The sequence below is a fragment of the Dermacentor andersoni genome, chromosome 2, assembly GCF_023375885.2.
Source record: "Dermacentor andersoni chromosome 2, qqDerAnde1_hic_scaffold, whole genome shotgun sequence".
Taxonomy (NCBI): Eukaryota; Metazoa; Arthropoda; class Arachnida; order Ixodida; family Ixodidae; genus Dermacentor; species Dermacentor andersoni.
In genome coordinates this window covers 196,957,764-196,971,150 of record NC_092815.1, presented here as the reverse complement: position 1 = coordinate 196,971,150, position 13,387 = coordinate 196,957,764, and the positions used below count along the sequence as shown (strand labels likewise).

The 13,387-nt window shown below is 46.5% G+C and overlaps 1 long non-coding RNA gene across 2 annotated transcripts in view; it reads right to left on the bottom strand.

The window, feature by feature from the left end:
• Window positions 1-13,387, bottom strand: part of LOC140215995 (uncharacterized) — a 120,765-nt gene that overhangs the window by 52,140 nt on the left and 55,238 nt on the right. For both annotated transcript variants that reach the window (XR_011892631.1, XR_011892632.1), the window contains one exon: window positions 4,333-4,418. This is a non-coding gene — a long non-coding RNA (uncharacterized lncRNA). The remainder of the gene's footprint in view (window positions 1-4,332; window positions 4,419-13,387) is intronic.

Below are 13,387 nucleotides of genomic sequence, written 5' to 3'. Positions count from 1 at the left end.
CAGTCGCTTCAGTTGTTGGTCAAATGTTGCCGAAAAGACAACCACATCATCACTGTAGGCGAGGCGCCTTTCCCGCTTCAATGGCCAAGGCACATGTTCCTTGTTCGCGGGAATATTGCTGATGTTAAACAGAGGCTGAAAGGAGGTGCTTTGAAATCGTAAAAGCAAGTTCGAGTGAAGAAAACAATTACTTTTTTGGTGTCGTTCATCTGCCTCCGATAGCAGTTCTCTGAAGAGGCGAAAAGTACTGAGCTTGCCGAAATCTTTCCAAAGAGTCATCGATACGCGGCAAGAGTAAACACCCTTCTTGATAACGCCCTGGGCGCGCTATAATGAACACAGAAATAAAGCGCTCGTCTTTTTTCCTGCGAAAATGCAACGGGGGTGTGCTACAGACTGTACCAAACCTGAATGACGCCATCATCTAGCATTTCCCTGAGTTTGGTTGAATTGCCCTACAACCGTTCGGTGGGACACAATAGGGCTGCTGCTTGATGGGACATGCGTCGTCGCATATCATTATTTGTTGCGTCGTCAATGGTATTTGGCTCACCTTAGTAGAGCGAGCGAACCCTGCTTCCAATTCGCCCAAGAGTTCCTGTAGTACCCTGTTTTGGTCTTCCGTAAAAACTGAGTATAAGAAAATACCATTGAGCGAATTGTCGTAAGTGTCTAATTCAGAAGTAAATCACTCGACCATTTATTTTGAGGGTTCGGTGCCGGCGGCAGCAGTTGGTTCGTTGGTTAAAAACTTTATTGAGGTCCTGCAAGGCGCGCTTTAGCGCAGAGCGGGTGACTCCCATGTCGGGACCGCCAGGCCAAGCCTGTCGGCCTCTCCGCGGACCTGCTGGACGGCCCAGAGTTGGCCGGCCAGGTGCGGGTGGCGGAGCGCCGCCTTCCGCTAGGCCGAGGTAGTGTGGGGGTAGTGTACGTTGCCGTGCACTCCCCGAGCATGTTCTCTAGGCGATAGCAGTTCCACAAAAAATGTGCCCACATTCAAAAGCTACTAAAAAGGACCGCTGTGTGAGCCTCAATAAATTCAACGAGGCTTCGCACAACGCATCTACCTTAGGTCAACAATCTAGGAATGTTGCCTTTATCAAAGACTTCCCTATTTCGTAGCTTCATGGACGTGACTTACAGTCACACTCGTACGCGATGCTGCCATGATACTCTCGCTCAGAACAAGTGCGAATCTGTGCCGTATAGCGCTGGTTTGTGCTGTTGCCCTCTTTCTCGAGAAAATCATCCAACACTCGTCAAAAGAAATCCTCTCACCATATCCCCGAAGAGAGTTTAGGCCAACATTTGAATGGTTCGAACAACCACGCAGAACCAACCAAGTGACGAGAAAGTGTCGGCAGCGCAGATTTTTACGCTAGGAGTGCATAGGGGAAGTCAAGTCTTGTCAAGTGAAGTCGTATGAACTGGCGTCCCAGTCCAGGGCAACGTAATGTTTCTTTAAAACGCTTACCTGTTTTCTATTAGGAGTCGCTCCATTATCTAGAAGTGCGCAAAGTTTTCTGCGGTCGATTAACACACCTACGTCCATTGAAACCTTATTTACGCCAACTGCTGATGGGATAGTCGTATCACCACTCGACTGTAAACTCGTCGATACGAGGTTTTCAGCGCAACGTAAATAAACGGCCTCGTCTCGAAACTTCACTGTCACTGATATTCGGCGTGCGCACTTTGATTGTCCCTTCACTATCATTGAAGTGCTATCAGGAGCAGTGAAATAGTGTTCCGGTGAGCGGCCGCGTGACTGGCGTGCTGGTGTGCTAGATTTGCGTTCTTAGTCGGAGAATACTGCGATGTCGGCAGTTATCTGGCTGTGCCTGCACCATAATTCACAAAAATACCTTGCAGTAAAATGTTTTGTAAAAGAACATTTCAGTAAATCCTGATGCTGCATATATTATTACCGAACTTGGGCGGCCACAGGAGAAGAGCATTTACGAATTAATAACTTTCTGAACACTGGCCTGGTTCGCTTAGGATACTGAGTAATGCAAATTTTCAGCGCAGCTCTAGACGTGTTTTCGCTTCGCTATATATTGGATCGCAGGGAGAGGCCTTCGTCCTGCACTGTAAATAAGATAGGCTGCTGCTGCTGCTGACGATGATATATTGGTTGGCTCGAACTACCTGTCTTGTGCGGCACTTTGCAAACGGAGCGAAATGTGGTGCGACGGCCTTCCTAATCTGGAGGTCGCGAGATCCAGCGCGTAGTCGACACGTGGGCGAGTTTCATACCATTCGCCGCCGACCGACCTACCAGATGACGCTCACTACTCTGGCGCGATGCCTCGTACCCATCGTCGGCGCACTAAGCTTTTCTTTTCACGCTTTCGCCATACCCTCATCCGCTTTGCGCCTCATGGCTCCGCTGCATGCCCCTCTCCGCTTTCCACCTCGCATCCTTCATGCCCCTCTGCGCTCTCATCTTTCATCTCGCTTTCATCTTTACCTGTGCTCATTCGCTACGTTATGCCACCGCCGCCTACGCTCGCCGCAGGAACGGTCACTAACTTCTGCGCTCTAAAAACGGCGTAGTCTGAGACAGCTCTGGGGAGTCTCCCAATAAACGTGACCAGCATTCCTGCAGTGGTAACCCAGCCGCCGTCGATCTGGGGGTCGCCAAAGCTCTCATTTCTACGTGGGCGTTTGGCACTCATCGAATTGCGCTAGCCAACCTGCTTGCAGCGACTGCACTAAGCCAAGTGGAATAACAAAACAAGGAGTGACAGCTGGGGCGGGGCAAAGCAGTATTTCTGCATAAGGCTTGCACCGGACCTCACTTGCAGATGCGGCTCTTCAGTGCTAAAAATGGAAGCCGGACGCGGATGCTGTCCTTCGTTGCGCATGATGCTGGTGAGCGAGCTGAATTGAGGACGGGACGTATTGTGCATTTTTTTTGCAGCTCTTCGGTAACCACAGAGCGCATGAGGTCGCAAAGCGAGATGACTTCGTACCTGAAGCCTAGTTACGTATTTTGAGTCGGCGGAACATTTGATTGACGTTGTACGTGCTGGATCACTGCTGAAGTGTATTCTTCTTAGTAGTGGCTTCGGTAAGAAACAGCGCCAGTCTGCCGCTGACAGTGGACAAGGCAGTAAGGAGCTTTTCCGTTACTCCTTTCATTAGATGACTTCGCTTATCGTCTTCTGACTTGCCAAGGCGGGCACAGCCGACGAGAAGCGGCATGTCCTCTACGAACATCGTCACGCTCTCGTTTGATTTGGAAACTCGCGACTGAAAGTCAAGCTGCGCTATTTCCTCTGAATAAGGCCTTCGCGGGAACTCAGACCATGATCCCAGCGCGTCTTCTCTATTAAGAAACCACGCGCGAGCGCCATCCTCGAGGCTCGACTTTACGTTCCCGAGTTCCGTGTGGTCCCACTTGTTGACGTAGCTAAGCTTTGCAACTCAGCCAGCCACTCTTCCGCGTCTGCGGAGATGTAGCCGTGGAAGGTCATTGGCACTCATGAGTGCTGCAGCGCGAAATATATCACCCCTTCGGTTACATTTTCAGTGGTCAGAGTAATGATTTTATTTATGTTCCAAGTTCTAAGGCGATGCCTCGCATTCGATGGCTTGCACGGCGAACTGATGTCATTTCCAACACGGGGGCGGCGTTCCTGCTGTCTGGTGTGGTCTCTTTCATAAGTCGAGCTACCTCCACCAAAATAACGCCTACTGTGCTGAATTAAACGCCCAGACCACGGACGTTACCACTTTGCACAGCGTATGCGTGACGCGTAGTGCCTATTCTGCTCTTATTCAGTCACTGGTCTGCCACACCTTGTGGCACCGTTGACGGATTATGAATAAGGTGCCTTACTTAGCTCTTCGGCCAAAGTAAAACGTTATAGGCACTCCATATAAAGCATAAATATAACATCAATGGAGGATTAATTATTTTCACTGTTGTAATTAATCATGAAACTTTAGTGTTTCGCCATGACACATAAGGCGCCACCATTGTAGCCAAGTATAAGCTCGCTGTCAAAGTTCTCTCGGGACACCGCCAAACGTGGGCGGTAGCGAGTCGCGTCCGAGCACTTGAAAATAAATATTCAGGAGGCTGCATTGAGGCGCCTAAAAATGTTGTCACGAATCCATTAAAGATCAAGGCCGGTGAACTACAAAGCGCATTTCTACGTTTAGCGTTAACAAGGTTTACAATTCTATATTTTTACACTTGCATTAACGTTTCTAACAAATTTTACATAGCCAATGTATTGTATTGTATTTGACAACGTTATCTTGAATCAATCAGCCCATTTATGTTAGCCATAAGGTGCTGGAAAATTAAAGCGACCTCACCTGTGGTGTCTTGGCTCAGTAATGGATAGTATCGAATAAGGTTCTTTGGCTTTGAATATAGCGTAGCGTTATACAGTTTAGGTATCCTGTAAAATGGTATATAAGAACGTTACTTCTGGACTCTGTTATACATTCACGATATTTCGGTTATGTGTATTTCAACATTAACAAATCTTTTAATATATAGGGTCCCGAATTTGTGTCTTCTTTATCATTACATTAAATGAAAACATAAAAAAGAGATTACCTTAAGTTATTTTTTGAAAATGCTTCGTTTGTACTGAGCATTTACAGCTCTTTTAGAAGGAGAGGCAGCTATGCATAACACAAGAGAAAATGATTGCTTAACTAAATAACTCAATGCCACCAAATATTTCTTTTATAAGTTAAAACATTCATAACACACACGTAAGGGAAAGCTGCCGTCTGTCAGGCAGCAGATGCTAAAGGAACACAACAATGCTTCTGCAGGGCAGAAACCTTCATATTTCAAGAACAAAATGTTTAGGGAGCTAGGGAGTAACCAACGACTCTCCGCTATCTCGAGTTTCATATGTGGTACTTGTTCAATGCAAGTGGTGCGGACACAACCTACAGAATACTTAAATTTAAGCCCTCTAGGGTGGATGTCGCAATACCCTTTTGGCACGCCTAATATCTGAAAATTTTACAAATTAGTGTACTCTTTAGCAGGGCACTACAAGGGTGTTTTCTTGCGGATTATACACCATGCAGGATTACATGCTGCTCTAGTTTTTCCACATTGCAAGCCAGTAAAAAGCAATAGGGGATTATTTCTTCTGCGATGCCCGCCACGTTTGAGCACGTCATAGGGCCACACAAGATATGTCGTTCCGAAAACTGGCCCTTTCAAGCTGGTGTAATATTTCGCCTAAGCCCCATTTTCTATATATGTAAGAGGGTGAGTTAAAGACAAAAAAGACACCCTTAAATTTACAATGTTGCTTAGTGTGGACTTGTAGTGCAGTTAGCAAAAGGGGCGCATACCAGCTGAAACGTATCTGGCATATGTCACATTGTAGTAAGCTTCGTGTAAACGTGTCACAACGACAACACAGAATTGCAGGCAATTGATTCCGGAGGCCATTGTTCCGTGTGTAATATCACACCATGCCATTTAAAAGGTATGGACAACATGTTACACTAATTTAAGACGTTAACGCGAAAGCCTCCAGCACACGCGGTAATTCATCAAGTTATGCCATCAGAAGCGTCAGACTTTTTGCAAGACATAACGAACTGAAGTATGAAATACACGTACGGTGCTGTAGTTTGACCTTTTCAACGACATTGCAAGCACCTAATGCACTACCTAAATGTGCTTTCGTTCTTTCTTCAGTTCCCTTTTTCTTTTCGTATTTCCTTCCTTCTTTCTTTCTTTGTTCTTGCTTTCCTTGTTATTTCGCAATTTCCTTTCCTTTTCTCTTTCTTTTTATTTATTCCTCGCTCTTTCCTTTATTCTTTTTTTCGTTTCTTCATTCATATAAAGAGCTGATTGTGTAACAGACATGTTGGAATGTTGCGACTTCAAACTGCCAGAAACACGACGAGAAAAATAACGAATGCAATTCTTTGTCCAGATAATCAGGAATCAAGCAGGAATAAATAAAGAAACGTACATTCGTCCCCCTCTAAAAGACAGTGCGCGTTTAAACCGAAGTGCCAGTATACAGCCTTATAAAACACGCCTTGATGGTTTTCAACCCTCGTTCTGTCCTTTATGTATTTACATATGGAATGGCCTGGCGGACGGCACTGTAACAACACAAAATGTTAAACCGTTGTATACTCAACTAGAATTGTATTACAGGCCTTGGGGTAATTAATAATTGATCATGCTTACTGTTATTCTTGCATTTCTAAGAGACATTGCACTTGTATACTCGTTCATCCTTCATGTAATTTGTGTTTGACAATGCTCTATGATGTGGTATTGTTGGTGCGGACATTTGTTTTCTTTGACAACTACTTGGCAATTCACGATACTGTAGCCCTCAAGTGAGGGCTACAGTACTCCTAAATAAATATAATAAATAAATAAATAAATATTCAGCTATTGCATCTTTGCTTGCTTAGGGGGGTATCAGCCATTCCTGATATATCTTTTCATCATTTGTGCATCCCTGTACTAGACGGCGCTTTTTCCTGCAAGATTTCAAGGAATCCTGCGCTCAACTTTCATTCACAACTGAACTGTCCCAGAAACTATAAAAATATGGCTCTTTATTTAAATACCGGGAATCATGAGTGGCAGGAAGAGAACGAACGGGAATGCTGGCAGGCTCTGTGGTATTTGCTCTTATTCTTTGATAATAAATTATATGTGGGAAATGTTCGATTTGTGCTTGCGATTTTCGCCTGTGATTCAGCCCGATTTTCCGCTTCCAAAACATGTCTGAGCCTTTGATTGGCTCTCCGAGGGCTCAGTGCCGCTTATTACTGTCAGTTAAAGCGTAGGTGATTTTACCTTGTAACGACACTGGGAATTCGCGAACAAATACGGTCACAATTACTGTTTACTCGGTATCTGCTTATTTCATCTCGAAGAACTGTCGCTTTACGTATTGTTTTACGTCTGCCTTACACTTCCCTCATTTTGTTTCTTGACTCCTCCTAGGTTGATAGTACTGAACGTAGTTTATGGTTGCGGCTTGTATGTAGCCATTGATAGAGGTACCCTGCGATATTACGCACACCTTGTCGCACCGTCACTTGCACGACTTTGAAAGGTCTAAGAATAATTTTCGCTGCCTGGCCATGCCTTCCACAAAAGCACAAGACTCTTCAGTGCAATATTTAGCCTGTGTCCTTGGTATGTATTTCCAAATTGGAACTGCGTCGCTTTGCTGCTCATTGGCTCTGCGGTATTCAGAAAGTTGAATCTTCTGGTAAATTCACACTATTTTGTAGGCCGGTAGTATGAAAAATTTGCTATATGCAACAAAATGCGCGGTACAGGCAAGACTACAGCCGTGCATTCTATTCTGGCCAGGCACAGCCATTACCAGGCAAGATTTCCATCCGCATTTACGCGTTCTGTAAATCGAGATAAGCTGCCTAATATTGCGGACATCCCTACCAGTCTTTCCATTTGCCTTTGGTTGAAACGAAACACAACGTCGTAAGCTAAGATTCGGGCTACCTGCCCACTGCTGGACCCTCTCGCTCGAGTAAGCACGTCCATTTTCCGATAAGACAACTTTGAGTCTTCAAAACATTGCTTGATCAAGCATTGGCATAACATTGTAGGCGGGTTTACCTCGAGGACGCGCTGCCAGCATTCTTGTGCAGTAATTTTTTGCAACCAGATGAGATAGTGTATTTCGGAAGACACGATACATGCTCGTCGCTGTCCTTGCGTTTAAAGGGTTTGCCTAAATGGTAGCATAAAACGAGCTCATCGGGTCGACGCTGGTATTTAGCTTCGTTAACTTGACAAAAGAGGCCCTACTTGCCATACTCATTGACGTCATTGCCATGCTTTTCCTTGTCAACTGCCCGGGAAGATTGTTGTGCGTTCACTAAAAAAAACCGCGGCCAGTAGATTTGTTTATTTACACTTATTATTTATTTATTTATGCATTTTGTCAATCCCTATATGCAATAAAACAGGAGGTCAAGAAAAAGAGAGTGATTTTACAACAAGGCGAAAAAAAAAATAATAATACAGCCAAAAGACGCGCAATTGACGGCTGTAAGGCATACAAAAAATCCACAAAAGTGAACGGCAACGACAATAATACATTCCCACTTAACTTATTGAGGATAAAGGCAAAAACAACACTGTTATAAAATTGCGAGGCTAGTGAATCAGGATAAATCAAAAACAACACAGTTTCAAAATTGCGAGTGTTGAGAATTGCTTTCAATTAATTTAGACAAACAAGCTAAATATGTGCTACTGGTAATGAAAGGGGTCAGGCTATTCCATTATGTGATCACCAGGGGAAAAATGAGAATTTGAGGGCATCTCTGTGGAATTTGTAAGAAGCAAGAGTATGGCAGTGTTTTGGGAGGGTAGTTTTTGCTGTGCATCGCTTAATATAATGGGGCTTGCCTATATTTTGGTGGTTGTGGATTAGTTAGTGCATTACCTTTAAGCGCGCCAACTTCCTCCGGTTTTAATGGTAAGTAACCCAGCCTTCTTACGCAGCTGTGTGGGCAAGTCTGTATGGCTAAATTTTATAAAAAAGGCCCTAAGCGCTCCTTCTTCAGCTCCTTCGAGCTTCTTGGTTAGGTTTGTTGTTTAATTAGGTTTTGTGCGTGTATGGAAACCAAGCAGTGTCGGCGCATCCCAGGATGGGTATAATTAGTGTATTATAGGCCAGTAACTTGGTGTATGGTGGCACTAGCTGTAATCGTCTTATTGGAAAACGCAGTCTTTTTAATGCAGATGAGGTCATAAATTGAATATGGCAATCTCATAGTAAATGTTGTGACAATATGACATCTAGGTATTTAGGCTCCTTAACTTAAGACAGTTTAGTTGAATTAATGGCATAATTAAATGTGAATAAATGTTTTTTTAAGTTATGTATAACAGAGCGGACTTTTTTTCGTTGATGTGCATTTGCCAGTCGCTAGAGTACACTGAAATAACCTCTAAGGTTGTCTTTCAGGTGATGTGGTCATCAGGGTAATTGATTTCATTGTGCAGAATGCGGTTGTGTGCAAATAAGTTGCATCCGACATTAAAGGGACGCTAAAGGCAAATACTATGTCTAGATAAAGTGATAGAATAATGCTCGAGAATCTCTAAGGCGTCAATATTATCCCGAACAGAGCCCTAATAATTGAGAAACCGAAGTAAATGCGGGACACGCTTAGAGACTCCCCCGGGGCATTCAAGTACTTGCGGGCTGACGAAAGCACTCCTCAGTTAAATTCTGTCACTAGTACTCAACTACTTGTTGCAAAAACATCCTCGTATTGTATTATAATATGAAATATAATTCTACTTGTGTGGTTCCATTTTTATGTTTTAAGAAATGAACTCATTGAAATTACCGTTGACAATGACGTGGACGGTTTAAAGGTTCTGTTTTCGCTCGACCCTGCGGCGCCCACGCTTTCGCGTTTCACTACATTCCTGATCACGTAGTTCCTGCGCTGGTTTTGCTGGCTCGCGAAAACTGCAAGTAACAGAGAATTCAGCTTCCATGGCATGTCGCGGGATGCCCGAACGGTCTACGCCACTTGACCAAAAAGCAGTTGCAGCGGCGAATCCGCTGCTCTGTCTTGGCTCGGTGCCGCCTTCTGTCGGGTACTGTTTTACTCATCGGCGGCAGCAAAGGGCGGTGATGGCGTAGGCAACGGCACCACCACTCCCATGGTTGTGTGGCGCAATATTTGAATATCGAAAAAAGGTATTCGGACCGTTCAGATACCATTTCCTTTTAAACTAAGTCTTTTCTTGGCAAGAAACAAGCGTTGCGAGGTTTCCGCAAAGGTATTTAAACAGTCCACATCAACATAGTGTTTGCCTTTAGTGTCGTTTTAACAGATAAGGGCAGATCAGCATTGCCATTTGTTGGGTGTGCTGGTAAACTGACCTGAAAAGCACATTTAGCGCCAGTGAACAAGGACAGAAGGGAGATGATACCACAATGCGCTAACTTCAACAGCTCGATTTTGAGGAAACACCCACCTATTTAACCCATGCACAGTGGCGTCACCTCATCAAAATATTAACTATCCAAAAAAGCCTTCTCCTTATCTAAGAAGTCGACCGAAGGGGCAATAACACACGTATCACTATACCGACAGATAGCATGAGCCTCAATAATCTTTCGCACATCTTCATCCTTGTGCTTCGCAAGAAGCCGGCAGGACCCATACATCGGCGCACACCCGCATTCCTGACAGTGAATTCCTGACATTCCTGACAGTAACCGGTCATTAAGACACCTTCTTCTCTGTCGTATGTATTTTTCTCACAGGACAGCTGGAGTTCATAAACAACTGCTTCTACGCAACACACTGGTGCTTTCCGATGATTAATAGAGCATCCGACAGATGGCTTACAGTACGGGTCCGCCAAACGACATATTTTCGCGAGTTTTTCTGGCGTTGAAAAGATCACTTATGTGTCCACCCGGCTAGCCACTTTCTTAAGACTATGTGCCGTTCTATGCAGATAGGGCACTACCGCTACCGTCCCTCTGCGTACCGTCCGTTGACTTTCCGCGTGCCTATTTGTGCTGTCTGACCCGTATCTTTTTAGCAGCCCCGCTACGACCGAAACTTGCACTGACTCCGGAAGCCCTGCTGCTGATAACCTCATAAGATCCATAAGACTCGTATAGATATTCTGTTGGCAAGGTTTCTTTAAAGCATTTCCAAAGCACAAGTTGGCAATGCTCCTCTTGAGGAACTTCGAGTGGGCGGGCCGATACGGCTGGGTTAGGTTTATACTCCCATGGAACGGAACACGTGTGGGGTTGACTTGCTGAGTTTAATGTTTCGAATACGCACAGCGAAGCAGGTATGAACCTAAAATTCCCATATTGAATTCTACGAACAATTTATTTCGCATTGTAGAGACAGCTGAATGCACGAACATATTCTCCCCCACAAAGGAACTTAGGTGGCTGCTGGGTCTGTGGGTCGGCCCTCCGTTCATCCGTCCGTTCTCCTACGCCGTGGACCGCGGGTATACGTTCCTCTTCGCGACGCCGTCGTAGTCGTTGCATTGTCGTCATTCGAGCTACGTAATCCACTCTAGCTTGTGATTCTCAAGCACTACCTGCGTTCGAACCAGGTGACGCTGGTAAAAAGATCTGGCGAACTCGGCAGCGGAACACCGCGTAGTGGCTACCTTCGTACGGAGCACATTTCGGAAGCCAGTTTCCCACAAGGTTTAATTTCCGAACGCCATCAGCAACGCGGGCACCCCTCGTTCGTCCGGACGCCTGCACAGTGGACTTTCACGGCATTTCTTGTCGTTACCAGGCCGCTAATTCGAGCATCGAGGCTTGCGCTTATACGCTAGACGTGAAGTTCGACTACGGCAACACCGCGCTGAACTTCAGCATGGCAGCGTCGTCAGAGCGACTCCGATCGACGGCCCAGTGCCCACCAACGGACTCCTGACGCTGTGCCATAAGACAGGCATGGAGATGGAAACCAGGACCACTATTTTGTAGGCATGCCTTTTATCGATGCTAATAATTTCCAGAATTTTTGCGTGCCTGAGTGCAATCGACTTGCCACTCACGAACGATAACGGCTCCGAAAGGCATTAACACCGAGAAAAGGCATCAGTATCAAGTCGCTTCCCAGGTACCTCGACATGAGTTCCGGTGAAAACCACATCCCCCATGGTTAGTTTACGAAAAGCTCTGGTTACCCCAGATTTACTTTGGGCATCTCCGCCACGTGAACGCCGAGCTGTCCCCACAGCGCTCGACATTGGCACACTCAAGATTCGCAGTACCGACAGGTGTGGCGTCATGCCCTCCCGCGTGGTCTACACGACTATGGAGATTCTCAGGTTCCGCCTTCAGACTGCACTCGACGTCACAGTCCGGAACTGCCACGCTACTGCAGATATAACAAAGGAGATCTTGGAAGAGTGGAACTTCGCGGAGAAGTGCCTCAATGAGACTATCTGAGTGATATGCCCAACTCAGTGTGCTACCATGCGCATAGGACTAACGATGTTTCCGTAGTTATCGAGTTGCTACGAAAACTTATGGCCTTTCTCAGCTTCAGCATGTCCAAGCCCCACAATGAGCGCCTCTACTTAAACTTATCGAGAGGCTCAGGGAGCCGTTCCAAGGACGCTGCCGCAGTGTCAACGCGATCGCCAGTGACCTGCAATTTGCTTTGCAAAGCATTGATTCCCACAGCGCGTTGGGTCTACACAATATTCATAGCTAATAATAATCGACCTCGACTATTTTCTTCGAAACAGTTCCTAAGTATTCGCAATTTGTGTTCTCATTTTATGCTGAAGTTCTTGCTTCTGTCACAGCGAATGTGCCGACGTACACACGACGACGAAGTCCGTGGTGCCGCGAGCGGAAGGAGCGGGTGAGGAAAGAAAATGAAGAGTGAGTGAGTGAGTGAAGTAACTTTATTTCGGTCTAGAGAAGACGCAGGGGAGACACCGCGCCACCCGGCTAGTCCCACGTAGGGACCGCCAAGCCGAGCTTGACGGCACGATCGCGGGCACTCTGGACGGTCAGGGTTTGGTCGTTGAGTTCGGGGCTGCCCAAGAGCGCAGCCCACCTATCCTCGCTGAAGGAGGAGCCGATGGCTTCACACTCCCACATCACATGGTGCAATGTTGCCCTTAGTCCACAGGCAGGGCAGTCCGCACTGAGATATCTTTCAGGGTATATGGCATGAAGAACCGCGAGGTTAGGGTACGCACGGGCTTGTAGAAATCCAAGGGTAACCGCCCGCGCCCTCCATAAGGCGGGGTGCGGGAGGGGGAATACCCGTCTTGACATATAGTAGTGTGTAATGATTCCATTAAACGTAAGCAAGGGTTGCCCACGGGGCAGGGGGACTGCTAAACTGCTGTGTTGGCGCGGTCAGTGAGTCCTCGAGCGGCCTCGTGTGCGCCCTCGTTACGGTTAGAGGGAGAGCCCTCAATGGACCCCAAGTGAACGGGAAACCAAATGAGAGAATGCGGAGAGATACTTTTGGCGCTTTGGAGAATGCGGAGGGCCTGGGGGGAGACCATAGCGCTTTGATAGGCCTTAATGGCTGCCTTGGGATCACTATATATTGCCTCTCTGCGACCATCGAGCAAAGCCAGCGCGACTGTAAGCTGTTCGGCTACCAGGGGCCTCGAAGTGCGTACCGTAGCGCAGCAAGTGAGCCTTGAATTGGAGTCTACGATGGAGACGGCGAATGCCTCTTTTTGGACATATGCCGCGGCATCCACGAAGCTTGCCTCAATGTGGTTATTGCGGACATGCACTAGTAGAGCTGTACCCCTGGCCCGACGTCTGCCTACATTGTTTGCGGGGTGCATATTGCGGGGAAGGGGCACGATGTGCAGGTGAGACCTGATGTCGGTGGG